This window comes from Parus major, chromosome 2 (genome assembly GCF_001522545.3).
Source record: "Parus major isolate Abel chromosome 2, Parus_major1.1, whole genome shotgun sequence".
NCBI lineage: Eukaryota > Metazoa > Chordata > Aves > Passeriformes > Paridae > Parus > Parus major.
Genome location: NC_031769.1, coordinates 69289524 through 69305833, shown reverse-complemented (window position 1 = coordinate 69305833; position 16310 = coordinate 69289524). Strand labels below are relative to the sequence as shown.

Here is a 16310-nt window from a genome sequence, read left to right as displayed (position 1 = left end):
TTTTTTTTTTTTTTTTTTTACTTCTTTCCCCCACCCCCTGGCTGTCCAGCCGCAGTCAGACGGCGAGGAGGAGGCGGTGGGGAGCGGAGCGAGCCCACAGCGGGTCTCTCTGGAGTTTGGCTGGGACAAGCTTTCCCCGCTCGGCAGGCGCGGCAGAGCCGGGCAGAGCCGGGGGGAGCGGGGCTCGGAGCGTCCCGGCGGGGCGGCTGGCCAGCGGGACAGGGGAGCAGGTCACACAGACGGGGCAGAAAGAGCCTCCCGGGGCTGGGAGCGCCTCCCTCCAACTTTCCCGGGGCCGGGAGCCTCCTCCGGGTTTTCGGCAGTACGAGAAAAAACTATGGGAGAAGGTGTGAGTGTGTGGATGTGTGTGGATGCTGTACAGACGGAGCGGGAAATTATCTACCCCCCCACCCCCTCCCGCCACCACGGCGGGGCTCCCGAGGAAGAAGCGTCCCCCTGTCCGGGGGTGTCCGGGAGCTCTGGGGGTGTCCAGGAGCTTTGGGGGTGTCCGGGGGCTCCGGGGGTGTCCGGGGGCTCCGGGGGTGTCCGGGGGCCCCGGGTCTCGGCGGGCGCTGCGGGAGAGGCGCGGAAGGGGGTGCGGTGGGACACAAATGGTAAAAGATACGGAAGGAAGAGACCCAGTGGCTGGGACATAAATCAGGCAGAATATATGGGGAGTTGATGAGAATAGGTCTTTTCACCCTTTAAAAAAAAAAAAAAAAATAGCCACTTTGGAAGAGAAAAAGGAGGCTGATTATTGGCATCCAGCTCCGAAACCCAGGCAGCTGATGCTGAAGGGAGCCAAAGGGAGCAGTTCTTCTTGGTTTAAAAACAGCAAGACAGTCTCTGCCAAAGATTGCTGTAAACACTGAATAAAGATTTCATTGTGGCTTGGTGTGACCGGAATAATTAGGCAGTTAATTGTTCATTCTGATCTTAAAGTGCAGTAATCAGTAGTGCACAGTAGGAAAAATACGGGGGAAAGAGAGGAAAAATAGGAATAGGAAAATGATAGGAAAATGCATCACTTTTTCCTCTTCCGCAGGTTTTTTTTCATGTGGGTTGTTTGTTTTTTTTTTCTGTGTGTGTGTGTGTGTGTGTGTGTGTGTGAGAGAGAGAGAGAGAGAGAGAGACTGGGAGCACGTGGGTCTCAGTCTATTTAGATAGAGCACCTTTGTAAAGCTGGGGTGTAATTGTGCTTTTGCTGCCACTGTGTCAATATCATTTTGGGCTGGACAAAATCAAATTATGAGACTTAAAGAAATCCTATTTTATGGAAATGATATCTGAAGATGCCTGGAGAATGAACATTTTAACTACATTGACTAATACCAATTAATGCATTTTACTTATGTGTGCACTTTATTGCCAACTCAGCAGGGATGAAAGCTAATGGTGCCAGCTTTTGTGCTGCTCTAAGACATTTCTCAAGCAGTCACACAAGGCTTTAATGGTAAACTGTTTTGAGTTTTTAACACTGTGATTGTGTCCCTGCTCAGCTCAAGTTCCTTGCAGAGGTGATTCTTTCATGGTAATCTAATGAAATGATCTCTTGTTACACTGTGTTAGCTATTCCCTGTGACACAGCAGGAAGATACAACCTGCGAGTGTTTGTACTGGAGGTGGTGATAAGTTGTTGAGCAAGATGCACTTATAAGCAACAGAATATTACTTATTGATATTAACTGGAAGATGGCACCCTAGGCAAAAGGTGTTTTGCTTTCCTGCATAGCATATTTTTCCATATGTATGTATATACACACATTTGTGCTAAAGAAGCATAATAGTGAATTAACCACCAGAAAGGATGGGAGGATGTTGTGTTTAAAACGAAAAAGAAAAACCAACTTCAAAAGCAGTCCATAGTCATTTAAGCAAGGTGGAAGGATTTCTCAAAGTCTAATTGTAAAGGAAACAGGTTTATAATTCATATAACTTCCTTGACCTTACAACAGTTACACGAAAGACTCATTTTGCTTGGAGACATTGATACAGCCTGCACATCCATCATAAAGGAATGGATGCTGGAAAGGAAACATGCTGTAATTGGGCAAGGTTTTAAAAGTAATTCAGTCAAGTATAATTTCTGTTGCTGCACATGCAGAAAACTAGGAGCTACCCATCATGAGAAAAAACAGGAGGGAGCTCTCATTCAGTTCTGAAAAATAAAAGAGTTTGTTAGATTTTGTTGAAGCTGTGTTTGCTGAAGGTTTTGACCTGCACTTTCAGAGATTTTTGTGGAAAGACAAGAGGCAAAAACATGTGGCATGTTGTCCATCTAAGAGTACAAAACTAATATAAAACACTGCAGTCTTCTCTCAGGTTATAGAGTTTAGAGGAGCAAGGACAGAATGATAGCTCCAGAATGGCAAAAACATCTCTTAACAACTGGGTATGTAAGGGCCAATGTTAAGATCCACTTTACAAGGATTTTTATGAAGCTGGTGAATGTGTTCTGTCCTACTGCAGTGATACTCAATACTCAGTCTATGAAGACTATCCCTGATTTAACAGCAATCTGTGCAGAAAGAATGTCTTCTTGTTACAGTCTAGAAGGGGATGCTGCTAACTTTATTTGCACCTATGTAGTCCAAGAAATCTAGGGATATTCCACGTTTTACAAAAATTCCAAAAGTGTGGTGACAAGTGACCATATAAGAGACTCTGCTCAAGTTTCTGATTACAATGTTTTGTCAAAAAGTGTTTCAAAAAATTGGCATGGTGTATCCCCTGCACAAATACCATGTTAAAGTCTAGAGTCATTTGAAGATTGATAAAAATATTTTGAGAAGAGTCTGAAGTGCAAGTGGCTCCTCCTTATTTCTATAATAAAATGCATTGAGAACACACTTTGCTCATCACAGTGAGTTTGGTAAGGGGTCTTCCTTGCATTGTTATAGCATGTAGCAAAATACACAGAGGATTACACACTTGTATTCAAGGAAAATATTTTCCATCAAACTGTAGCTAGAATCCTGGATACTATCTTATACCTATCCTTAATACTAATTTATACTGTTTGAAATGCATAGTACATCTTCATAATAAAATTGCATTGTCACAGACATACTTGTTATTCATAACAAGTAGTCTCACAAACAGATTCCATCCCTTTAAGTATTGAGTCTCAGTCAGGCCAATTATGACTAAATTACTGCATGTTCTCTCCTGTATCAACTAATTAAAGGGTAATTAATAAAATGATAATTTCATTCCATGGCAATGTCTACATCTGGTTGTCATGGCAAAGATTGTTTGACATATGGTTAAATGGTCAGACACTACATTGTATGAATGCAACATTTGCACAGAACACCTGGCAAGCCAGAGGAATTTAACCCTTAAGAAATTAATTTCAAGAATCTGTGTCAATGTGTTATTACACTGGTTTGCTTATTCTCTCCACCTAGTCTTCTTACACCTTTAAGAAAATTTAGTGCTCCAAGTTAATTTAAGTAACTCAGACAGGGCGAGGGAAGAGTGGGTAGACAACTTGTGATATTAGATTGGAAATGAAAGATAAAATAATACTGACTTTTCTGTGGGAAATAAAATGGGGTGGTTCTAAAATAACTTCTGAGAGGAGATACTCCATTGGTTCTCATATTCCTGGGAGTTTCCCCTTTTCAGAAAATCAGGCTGAAATTAGCATGGTGACAAAATTATCTTTTTTTTTTTTTTTTTTTTCCTAGATACAGTTGTATGCCAGGATTAAGCCTGAGATTGTGGTCAGAACAGCATGGAAAAATCTGCATTGCAGCCTTCCCTCACTGTACCTGTCATATGTAGATGAAACAAAACTTATCTCCTCAAGGAGAGTAACCATAAAATTCACACATACTAAAGAAATGAAACAATCTTTTATCAAGGCAATGGATTATATGAATAAACAATTCTCCTGTAGGTAGCTGCTGTGCAAAATAACATATGCACATACTCTGAAGTATCAGTGGTTTAAATTCTCAGGGAAGCCCATAGATAGGATTTTATGCATATCTTAAAGGAATGTATATTAGGCCTCAACACTGCCTTGAAAAAGTCCAACCACTGCTGTTTCAAAGTGTGCAACAGAGTGTATGTCTGTCCTTTAAAACATAAACTCTAAGTAGTGATATTTTAATGTGGACTAAATGACAATTTCTTATCTATACTGGGTCAAGCTGAATCCATCATAAAACTAAAACCAAAAAGCAACAAGCATAATGATTTCCTTCTCTTTAGAACAAAAAGAAAAAAAATAGTTTAAAAGGAGGAAGATAACTAGTGCTTTTTCTCCAAATAGGGCAAAGTAAAAAGGATGTAGTAAACTGCAGGAAGACATGAAAGTCTGTCTTTTCCCATGCAAACAATCCTCAATGAACAGTTCCCCCAGTGAATAGTCGGGGTCGCTCATCACCTCGCGTGGTCAGGTGCAGAGTGTGGCCAGCGGTGCTCATAAAGCGCTGTTTGTCCGTCTCTCTGAGAGCCTGAGTCCCGCTCCTTGAGAATTTCCAAGCGCACGGATCCCCCTCATTTTCATTCTACTCGTGCAACTCATTAACACCTGGAAAACCTTTTATAGCATTTAACTGCATCAGATGCACTGTCCGGCACATGTTTTCTTAATAGGGCTTTCACTGTGGTATTGCCAAAGAGCCCTTATGTCACAGCTGGGAACATGAATCTGTCATGTCAGTGCTGTACCTTGGGTTAGACAGTAATAGTGTGTGAGTGTGTTTTATGGAGGAGCTGAACATGCCCATATACTGTGTGAGCAGGGAAGAATGTGAAGCTTGTTCTCCTAAATAAAGATTCAGGCTGGTGCTAGTAGAGTACTTTGTACCATTTAAACACTGCTGCCTCTAAGGCATTGCACTTAAGGAAAGGGAAGTTTGAGGCAAGCAAGACACATCCTAGTATTTTAGTGGTGTAATGCTGCTAGTTAACGATATGTCATCATTTACATTTCAGTAGGAAAAAAATTGCCAGAGGTTTCTAATTCAACAGAAACAACCAGAAGTTGATATGAAAGTCCTTACCCTGGGAATATTTGTTTTTAAAACAAGTTTGATTTAAACATATTTGGCAATATAAGAAGAAGGGGAAGAGAAGTAAATGTTTTCTAATTCCATATGGTTTTTGTGCCCATTAGATCACTGTAAAACCCAGCTTTAAATAGATTACTTTGTAGCTCTGTAATCAGAATGCCTTGGGTAATTAAAAAAGGATAGAACTGTGAAAACTGACAGCAACGCATGTATAAGACCTACTTTTTTCAGAGGCATTTTTAACATAGTTACATACATTTCATCTGAAAGCTAAACACTTAAAATTCACCAGCTACAACACTAGCAAGCATGTCTTGATGGCATTCCAAAAGATAGAGCCCACATTTGAAAAGTGTTTGCAGACTTGAGAAACCGTAACTGTTGTGAAGGAGTTGACTCGGGTCCTCATTTATAGAATGAATGGATGAAAGGAGCATTTCATGCAGTCACAGGCAGTTCCAATTTTTAAACTACTTATTTTGCTTTGAAAAGCGTAAGTATAATTCATATGCTAAGAGATAAATTCAAGGTACACTACTAAATGCATTCTGTATGTTAAAAGTGTTTGACTGTGATGATCTTTGTAACAGCTCTTTAAAAACCTGAGCATTCAGGGGTTGATACTCCAAACCACAACCAGCCCAAGCTTAGTCCAAGCTTAAGCTGGAACCAGTGAAACACAAAGTTATTTGGGTAATAGGGCTGCCTTCTGAATTTCCCTCTTGGTTTTCTCCTTTTTGCCATCATCTTCTGGTGTCATCTTCTGTTTTTTCTAGCAGTGACAGCATTGGGATGCTCAATGTGCCCATGCCATTAGTTCATGTCCTCACCAAAGAGGGAAGAAATAGAGCTGGCTAGGGCTGCCATGGGGCCCCTGGGAAAAACATGTGGATTTGCCTCTCAGTAAGGCCTTTCTGTAAATTATTTTACTTTTTTCAGAAGGACTGATGCCCTTCCTGCTTCTGCACAGATGCCAAATAGAGCAAGCACTCACCGAAAGGTGTAGGGTCTGCCCTGGTGAGCTGTGCAAAGCCCATCAGCATAGCCCAAGAGGTGCTAAGGGTTTTCAGAAAGAGAGCATGCCATGGCTGAGTTATTCTACATTATTCCTTTTAGCAAATCAAAGGTAAAAAATGTATCTGTGTAATTGGAGTATGTTGACCCTGGCTGGACCCCAGTGCCCACCAAAGCCACTCTATCCCTTCCCTCAGCTGAACAGGGGAGAAAAAAATGTGATGAGTATACAGGTCAAGTTGAGGACAGGGGATATCCCTCACCAATTACTGTTACCAGTAAAACAGACTCAACTTGATGAAATCAGTTTAATTCATTATACAGCTCTTCTCCCCAGACTCAACTTCATTCCTAATTTCTCTGCCTCCCTGTGGAACAGGGGGACAGGGAATTGGGGCTGAAGTCAGTTCATCATACATTGTCACTGCTTCTCCTTCCTCATGGGAAGGACTCCTCACATTCTTCCCCTGCTCCAGCATGGAGTCCCTCTCACAGGACTCAGTTCTCCATAAAGTCCTCCAGCAAGAGTTCTTCCCATGGGCTGCAGTCCTTCATGAAGTGCTCCAGGGTGGGTTCCCTGCAGGATTGATCACAAATCCTGCCAGCATAGGTTACCTTCACCATGGGCTCTCCACATACATCCACAGGTCCTGCCAGGAGCCTGCTACAGCATGGGCTTCCCATGGGGGACACAGCCACCTTTGGGCATCCATCTGCTCTGATGTGGGGTCCAGGGGCTGCCTCATCGCACTCTTCACCCAGGGCGGGAGGGGAATCTCTGCTCCAGTGCCTGGAGCACCTCCTGCCCTTCCTTCATTGACCTGGGTGTCTGCAGGGCTGTTTATCTCACATATTCTCACTCCACTCTCCAGCAGCAATTGTGTGCTTTTCTTCCCTTACCTTATTAAATAAATTACCCCAGAGGTGGTGCCACTGTTGCTGATGGGCTCAGCCTTGGGCAGCAGTGGGTCCATCCTGGAGCCAGTGGGCATTGGCTGTAATGGACATGGGGGAAGCTTCTGGCAGCTCTCACAGAAACACCCCTGTACCCCCATAGCTACCAAAACCTTGTCACTCAAATCCAATACAGTACTTAACTTTCGTACATGCCTAGGTATTGTGAGACATAGTCGAGAGCCCTTGCAATATGTCACTTTGTTACTGCAAAGAAAGTTAAGGATTGACAGAAAGGCTTAACTATAAATTTTCTTGCCTGTATGAGTTTAATTTAGAATTGCAATCACAGTGAAACATAAATTAAAATAGCAGTAGTAGATCGCTAGTTGGCAAATCTCTTAAGAATAATATAGGTACTTCACTAGATTACAGAGTGCCTTCTATGTGCCTAGCCCATTGCTGAAATTAGTCTATTTTTTTAATTTTAAGATACTTTTGAAGAGGAGAGACAGGCTTTAAGAGGTGAAGTTACAGTGACTCTCTGTGTGAACTAGAAGACCCACTTCTGAAAGGGGAGCTTCCTTAATGAAAAGAAGTATTTCCCTTCAAATAAAGTTTTGCCCCAAGCATCCTCCAATCCATGCATAATCTGGAGGACATTAACCATTAAAGTAAATATTATGTATTACTTGACCTGCAGGTGTAATATATTAAGGCTTCAGAGCAAAAATACGTTTTTAACAGAGGAGAGTGGAGAAATAAAGAGGAAATCTGAGGGCCTCATGAAGGACCTATGAAGGACAGAAAAATGCTTTCCCAGAAAGGGAAGACTGTGTGTCAGTGGTGCCTTTGTGTTTGAACTGGACAGTTTCTTTCAATGTCAGAGGAGGGCTGCATGCAGCAAACAACTACCGTACCTCCTGAGAGGGGCTGCTGCTCTGTCCCCTTCAGAAAGTGATGTGGAAATGGACAGTCTCCATGCAAAGAATGCATGAGGAGTGAGCACAAGCTGGTAAATTTATTCTAATAGCAAGGTCAAATGCCATCTTTTCTGGGCACCCCACGGACACCCAGAGGAGATCCTGTCAAAAGACTAGTGCACAACCTTGATAATGACAAGGGGAAGGGCTGCCAGGCCTGCTGGAAAGGCAGCAGTCAGCTATTGACGTTATCAGACCGGCTCTGTGGCCCACAGCCCTGCACACCTTCTGTCTTGGAGACGCTCCTCAGGAGGAAGGGCCAGGAGGAGCAGCTCTGGTAGCACGAGCTCCACATTAAACACTTGTAGCGGAGGAGGCACATAGGCACAGTGCTGCAAGGAAGAGCTGAAATCAGCCTTCAAGCAGATGACAAGAGAGGATCTGTCAAACCAGCCTTCAAGAGGACAGAGAGCATGCTGAGAGAAAATGATGATAATAGCAACAAAACCTTGAGGAGACTGAACAGAGAAAGAAGCTGCAGGAGGGCAAGAAAACAGGATTTGTATAGTGAGGCAGACAGAAAGAAATGACAAATGTCTTCACAGAATAACAGAGACAAAAAAGGACAGATCTGATAGGTGGCAAGTATAGAATTTGGCTCTGGCTTGGAAAGAGACTAATACAAAAAGAAGGCAAATAACTGTTCCATAGGATAGTAAACAAGCATGGCAGAAAGCAGAGGAGTTTGTGGTAACAGATAGAGATTGGAATAACAGCATCTGGATCCCACAAGAAGTCTCTGGGGTGAGTAAAGAATATTTGAGGGGGGGGGGGTGTGGTAAAAAAGTCATATTCCTAGATTTGCAGGTGGTTTCAGGTTGTAGGTCATCAATATGCCAAGAAAAAGCACCTGTCAGCAATGTGTTGTAGATATTAGGGTTACATACAAAATGTAACCATTGTATAGAGATATTGGTCTGAACCATTTTTTAGTGGGGTATAGACTTGGTGAATCCTCATGAGGGCGAGTTCAGTGGTGCTGCTAAAGGCACTGTGTTAAATACACTGTGGTTGAGGATCCACTCTTCCAGGTGGGTTCCTGCTGTCCCCTGCCCAGGGTACACCTCAGCATGGAGGACAAAGGAACTGGATGCTAAATTCAAATGTGTAGAAGTGATAATGGAAGCAAAGAAGAGAAGGAAAAGAGAGCAGCTCAACACTGAGCTGTCAGTCTCTGCCTGTCTGTTTCCCTTGCCTGTTTGGCCTGTGCAGCTCCTCAAGTGCCCTCGTTTTCTGTCCTGCTGCTCTTCGAAAGAGAAGGGGCTCCCATTAAAGGCTCATTTGTATTACAGCCTGCTAAATAGGCGACTCTTAGTGAGGCAATGAATCACTAACAGCAGTGATACCCAGTATAGCTAATAACTTCTCCCTACTACTGTTTGCTATCTCCACCTCATTTGTTTCTCACCCTTGGGAGAAAGAGCTCCATTGCATTACCCCTGTAATCCCCTACTGGGCTGTACAGGTGTTTATGCAGAACAAACATATATGCTGGTGTGACAGGTAGGTGTTAAATTTTTACAAATTCCTAGCCTCAAAAAAAGAATTCTCATTAAAATTTGTTGTCACTTTAATCCTGTTGCCAATGAACCCTTTGGCTATCAAGTCCTTGTTTTGTTGAAATGTCAATAGTTACAATATCAAAAATAAATTCTAAGGTGTTCTGTTTTCTTCTTCATTGTGTCAATTTAATAAAACATCAGTAAAATGCTCATAGATAACCATCTGACACTGGGATTTTATGCAGTTTGTTCCTTTTCTTTTCTGAGTGTTGAAGTGTTAATACCTTTGCAGTGAGCAAAAGGTAGCTGTCCCAGGAGAGCATGGATAAGAGTTTTGAAACTGCTGTAGGATCTGGACACTTAAGTTCCCATTATTTTTAATGATCCCAGAGCATCCAAATTCCCCATGTAGTTACAGTTACCTACCAAATTGTCCTCAAAGAGTTGGTGGACCAAAACTGTTTTTATTTTGAGATAAATTGCCTTCTTTTCTCTGGGAACTTATCAAGTTATTTATTGAAGAGGCAATTACCAAATGTCATAACAGATTTGACTTACTAGCTGTAAATAACCAATCTATAAACCATTACATGCATTTAAAAGCATTTTTAAGACTACTGGTATTTTTTTACCTCTTTAGGAACTATCTAGAGAGAACTGAACCACTTAATTTCTGATTTAAAATATCACCCTACGCAGGATGATTGTTTTATTGGAAGACCACCCTGCTTTGCAGGGCTCCAGGAGAGTTAGATGAATGTCTGTTTTCTGTGTTAAAGGTTGGTGTCATCTCAGGCTAAAGAGATCTTTCCTGTCCTGTATGTTCAAGGGCTATTCAGACACTGAAATCACTGCCCTGATAAACTTTCTGTAATAATTTTCTCACCCGGGTACCATTTCACAGTGTTGGCCTGTTACTTGAAGAACCTTCACACGACACAGGGAAGTAAAAAACAAATTAGAAACTTATTTTGTACAGATATTTTTCTATTTATATTTGCTTTATTGTGTAGATGGAGACCACTCAAAAAGCATCACCCCAACTACATTACCCTACCTCTGATAATAACTTTAAAAATCATACACTTTTTAATGGTCACCATTTTCTTAAGGATAAGAAACACATGGTAACATAATGCTGCATAATTGAATGTTCAGCATTAGAAAATTTCTCATCAATGAAAAAAGGGTAGAAAGTGGGGTTTTTTTTGAAGCTTAATACTAGATGAAAGTATTTAGAATGGAGATAATATCAGTGAACTGCAAAGGAGGGTGCATTTGCAAATTCTGTCCATACTGACCAATAAACAATTTATGGAGAGAACACAAACAAACCGTTAGAATATTTTAAGATCATCGCTTCTGACAAGTATACTTTATTTATGACTTTGCAGTACATTCTTCTCCAGTGATGTTTATAGGAAATAAAAAGGGAAAGGGGGAAGACACAGCATTCACAATGTTTACAGTGTTTTATCCTCTTGTCCTCTGCCATGTGTGGGGTATTGTGAACAACAGTTGATCAGATAACCTCAATGCTTCTGCCTTATATAAAACCCTGGAACCAGAAAAAATCACAGATGTGACAATAAATGTTTAAGGAATAGGACTGCAGAAAATGGTGCTCCTTTATCCTAAACTTGTGCAGTACTGGTGCCAGTAAATGAGTGCTGCCAGCACAGCCAGGTGAGTCTGGGTGAAAAAGGAGGCAAAGATGGGGTGGGATAAGTGTCCAGCCTTAGCACAACTTCTGCCACTTGGACACTCCATTGCCAAAGCCAAATGTTCACAATCTGATGAGATTATATACCTAGATAAGGGCAGTGTTTCAGTTTAGCTTTGAGTCTGCTGTTACAACAGGGATTTCGTAGCTTTTGTCCACACAGTGGATCTGAGTGCTTGAGGAAATACATCAGGTTTAGTTTTCTGAGACTGAATCACCAGACAAAGGTAAAACTTCTATTATTAGTTATAATCTGTGGTTTAGAGGTGCCTGCAGGTGCTAGGTAATGTTCAAATCCCCCTCCAGTACAAACACGTGGGGCATACTGTTCCATCCAAGGGCTTGCAGTCCAAATACCAGAGCTGAGAGATCACAGTCCTGTTTTGTCAAAGCTTAGATTTCAAAATCATCATGTTTTAGAGGGAAACCAAAGCCTTTAGAAAATGCTCAGACAAAAGACCAGTCAGAGCAATCACACTTAGTAACGAAGAGGTCAAGACTGTGATTTGTGTCTCAAAGTGACACGAAGGAGCCCTGATCTGAGCAATCTTTCCTGGAAAAGGTGAAAGTTCATATGCTTATGGTGGGAAAAAAAAAATTGCTTTTTTTTGCTTGAAGAGAAAACCAAAATGCTGTTGAACACAAAGCAGAGTGAAGGTGAAACAAGCCCAGAGAATGGTGTGGGCCATCAAGGAGAAAGGCAAGAGGAAAACCAAACACTGGAATCAGCCCCTGGTTCCCAATCCCATACCATAAATTTGCCATCCCAATTCACCAGCCATTTTCCTCTTTTCAGCCTAGGCCAAAGTTTCTGAGAAATGGGCTGCAGTCCCTTGGATCAGGAGGCCAGCAGCCCTCTGCTCTGGACCTCACCAGTGACTCCACAAGCACTGAGGGGTGCAGGCATCCAGCCCCTGTACCAGGAGTCTCTTTGCGCATCTCAGCATCTTGGGGCGAGGCCGCCACACCACCCCTTCGCCAAGGAGGGCTCCCTTTCTGGGGAGACCCTCTGCTGTCTGAGCACTACTTCTAGACCAGCATTGCTTCCATTGCTGGATGGACACTCTTGTGAAAAGCCTGGAGCAGAAATAATAAGGAGGCCCTTAACAGTATTGTCCGTTTAAAAGATATCCTGACAGTGTTGGTTAACTAGACAAGTGTGCCTCTAACAAACCCATCGAGCTTGATAAATGGTTCTCTATTAATATCCTAATTTTGCTGGATCTCACGAGCAGCTTTTGGAGTTCAGAGGCAGAAAAAAATTGTTTGAAAGATGGCTCTTACAAGAAGCTAATTGCATGCAGGGTTTTCAGAAATATTAGGTCAGTTTCTGTTCAAAAGTTGGGTGCCTGCTTTTCTTTAGTGGCAACAAAATTAATTCTTCTGGGCTTTGGGAGAAAAAGAAGTACTTTGATTTTTACCAGTTAATGTACTGTTGAATCTTACTTCAAATAAGTTCAGAATTTTTAAAGTTTTCAAACATTCCACAAAGGAAGGGATATAAATCCAAGGATGAAGGATGATGTAAAATAATTCCAACAAAATTGATTGTGTTGGAAGCACTGTGTTTATGTGACTTTTGTAAAATACTGCTTTTCTAATGCTAATATTTCAACAGCAGAGAAGAAATATTGCAGTTGAGTTCTCTTCTGGACACATACATAAAAATACCATTTACACCAGTACAGCAATGAAAACAATGTGATTTAAGTGGGGAAAGATCTTTCCCCATAGACCATGTTTTAGTTCTAATTACAACCCATATATCTTAAAGATCCAGGATTTACTATGTAAGGACAGACTGGTGTCTGGGACAATGACCCATGTCATTAATTCAAAGAAAGATGTAAAAAACTTTTACAATATGGCATGTCTGTTACTCCGCTCTTTAATACCAGAATGCAAGCTCACTGGTTTCAATGGGGTTATGCTGATGTAATGAGAATACATCTCACTCAAAGAGGGTCTACTTTGTAGTAAGCAAAAAACTTGATCTTTTGCATACTCAATGGTCTTGTACTTTTTCTTTTCTTTTCTTTTTTTTTTTCCTCCTTTTTTTTTTTTTTTCCCTAGTGAATTTATTTTTACTATTCTGTTACAAAGATGACCCCACCATCCTCTGGCTTGGTCATTCTATACATCATGATAGACCTTGCACTGATTCCCAATGAGGTCTCTACCTTATTGAAAGTTTTATAGAAAAGTGTTCCAGTGTGCTTCTTGATTTCCAGGAGTAAAATAATTTTTACAATCAATATCGCCATGAAAAGAATTATAAAAAGAGTTGCTTTTAAGACATACTTTTAAAACTTGAGTCCATAAAGAAACATTAATCTCAAATGCTTTTAAAGTCCTTTCTTATTTACAAGTCACACTGAGATTCTAGTTTGATACTAGTCTTCTTACCTGAAATTCTGCCTTGACAGTCCCACCCAAAGAATTCAAATACACAAGTTGTAAAGAAACTACTAGGTTTGATCACTAAAGTGTCGAATTAAGTATTTTTATGTTCATTAAATTTGCATTCAATGTTCATAATGAAAATAGACCTTTTAGTAAGATGCTCCACAGGAAAATCTAGCTGGCAGATATCTTTTGTAATTGGGATGAAATGCTGCATTGGTGTGAAGCCTCTTGAGAACAACCACACCATGAGATTCTCATGTCTGGTGGAGTTCTAATTCTGTTTGGGGAGAGGGATCCATAGGTAGATGGAGACAAGTGGGTCAAGAATATCAGCTCTCAGTTGTGGCCATGTGAAGTTGGAGTGAAGGACCAAGATCACTACACTCCTCCTGCTCCTTAACAATAAACATTTTATTTCTAAAACTTCAAGATGACCCATATCATACCATAGAAGTTAAAGTTTTTGCCTTTTTAAACTGATTTTTATGAACTCTATGGAAAGATAAATTGCCTTATTTGGGCTTCTTAATTTGATTTGGAAGAAAGGCCAAATGCTATAACTTCTTGCAAGATGGAAATTTTGGTTTTCCATCTAATATAAAATTGTATGATCATAGTAAATATTCTATCTTAAATCTCTTGTAAAAGGAAAAATGAGAGGTACTGTTACATTTCTCTCAAAGAGTCTTAGCTAATCAAGGCTTCGTGGTTGCAGTGAGGTTGTAGCCATCACTCTCTGTGTGTGTGTGTGAGTGTGTGTGTGTGTGTATGCAAGACTGGAGAAATCCTGGTCATCTGAACTTGTGTTCCAAAGTGTCCTTCATGCAGAAGAATATCTTCATTATTAAATTAAATCCTTCCAATGACAGTATTCTATAATACTGAATTTTGGGAAATGTGTCAATTAAAAATATCATGAAAGGCAGAAAGAGTAACCCAAAAAAGCAATCTCCTTCATGAATGCAAAAGGCTTTGAGTGTTTGGGAATCAGCCTTTCCCAGTGAGATAAGCCCTTCCAGTGGGATGAGGAGCAGGAAATTCCAAACATTCCTTAGTTAAGGAAAGTGAAAATGACAGTCTCCTACTGCAGGGTGAGAGGTCCTGCCCTCTCATTTGTATCCCCAGAGGACTCATGGAACTAATGTGTGAGTGCTCTTTTATTTGCTGATGATTTCAATTAGATCCTTAGACTGCTGTTCTGCCACATATCTGTCTTCCTTCATAGCCTTCTCTTTCCCTGTCTTACTTGATGATTACCCTAAAGTGGGCTTGCTTTTACATGTGCTTTTAGCCTGAGCTCATCCACAGAACTGAAATGTAGAAGTACTGTTTTGCACAGCCTGTAGAAAGACAAAGACATAAGGTTAGAAAAGTGGCATGTGCCTTCATTTTTGTACTTCTTTCCTGTTCTAACCTGAAGGTGTGCAATAGCTTTTAAATGTTTCCTGAGCATCCTTGCATCTCTAACAGCACATTTGCCCATTTACATGTTTCAAAACACATTGATAACCTCTCTTCTGTGTTCCTCTGTTTGGAGATAACCCCTAAGCTGTAGGATGTTAATCAGAAAAGAAAAGGGAAAAATAAAAAATCCAATGATCAGTGGAGTACGTTTTGCTATATATTGTCCCAGCATGTAATATAACAAAGCAACAGGCTCCTTTGAAATGTTGTGATAGCTAGGCAAGTGCTCAAAGCTGGACTTGAACTGCTTTTACACATGGAACAGATACAATTTTCCAGTGCATTATCATTTCCAGCTCCCTGTGACAGTCTGTGAAGTTTGCACCTCTCTATCAGCTCTAGCAGCCAGCAGGAAGCTGTGCCTTCTGGGAAACCAGGCTGAGACTTTGGCAATAAGTTTCTCAGAAACTAATGACCATTTCAAATCCCAACACCTTCTCCTTCACAAGCAAGGTGCTGCCCTTGTTTTCCTTCCCAGCATACCCAGCATGTAGATTTAAAATAACAAAAACAAAGTAATGCCAAAACAAAACAAAATAAAACACTACAGTGCATACCCAGTTCTCCCTTGGGAACAGGATGAGAGGGAGAAACCTACATGGCAGCTGATGGTTGTTTAATGCTCTACAGGAAGAAAGTCAAATGCTTCAGTGACGTTTGACCCCATGGGGAGCAGGGTAAAACAACTTCCATGCGCCCCTCCTCAGCAGCGTGAGAAACCGGGATGAGGTGGAAGCAGTCAGGTTAAAAAATATATTACTAGGAGCAAGTACCAACACTAAGCAGCCTTAGAGCTTCCACTAGCTCAAATTCTTGCTTTGGAGGATTTAAGTAGGACAGAACCCCATGCTGGGTTTCTTTCTGGCCATGGGTTCCACTCCTGCGTGCACATGCATGTGTGCAAGCATCACCCAGTCTAGTCCAGGCAGTGAACACAGCAAAAGTTCAAAGCTTTTGGATTCCTCTTCATAGTTGTTTTTTTTTTTTTTTTTCTTTTTTTTAAGGGACTGCGTCTGATCTTTGCTTTTCATCCCTGGATTTATTTGGAAGCATTTCTCTTCCCATTTCTTCATGTGGCAGGTTGCATGCAGATTCATTTTTCTGGTATTCAGTGACCGTCCGCATTGCTTTGTACTTAGTTTACATCTTCATGGCTGTAATAAAACCGAGACTTGAAGGAATAACTGGATAAGCAGGTCTCTCTCTCCAGCTGTCATGTCTAGTTGTTGCAGAAAACTGGTGTTTCATTGTAAAAGATGTTAATTTCAATCTGAGCTGTGGCTGTGTTGAGAGGAGC

General features: G+C 41.2%; 1 protein-coding gene across 1 annotated transcript in view; it reads left to right on the top strand.

The window, feature by feature from the left end:
• The window catches only part of CDH20 (cadherin 20), a 118975-nt gene that overhangs the window by 597 nt on the left and 102068 nt on the right, over window positions 1–16310 (top strand). The window lies entirely within an intron of this gene.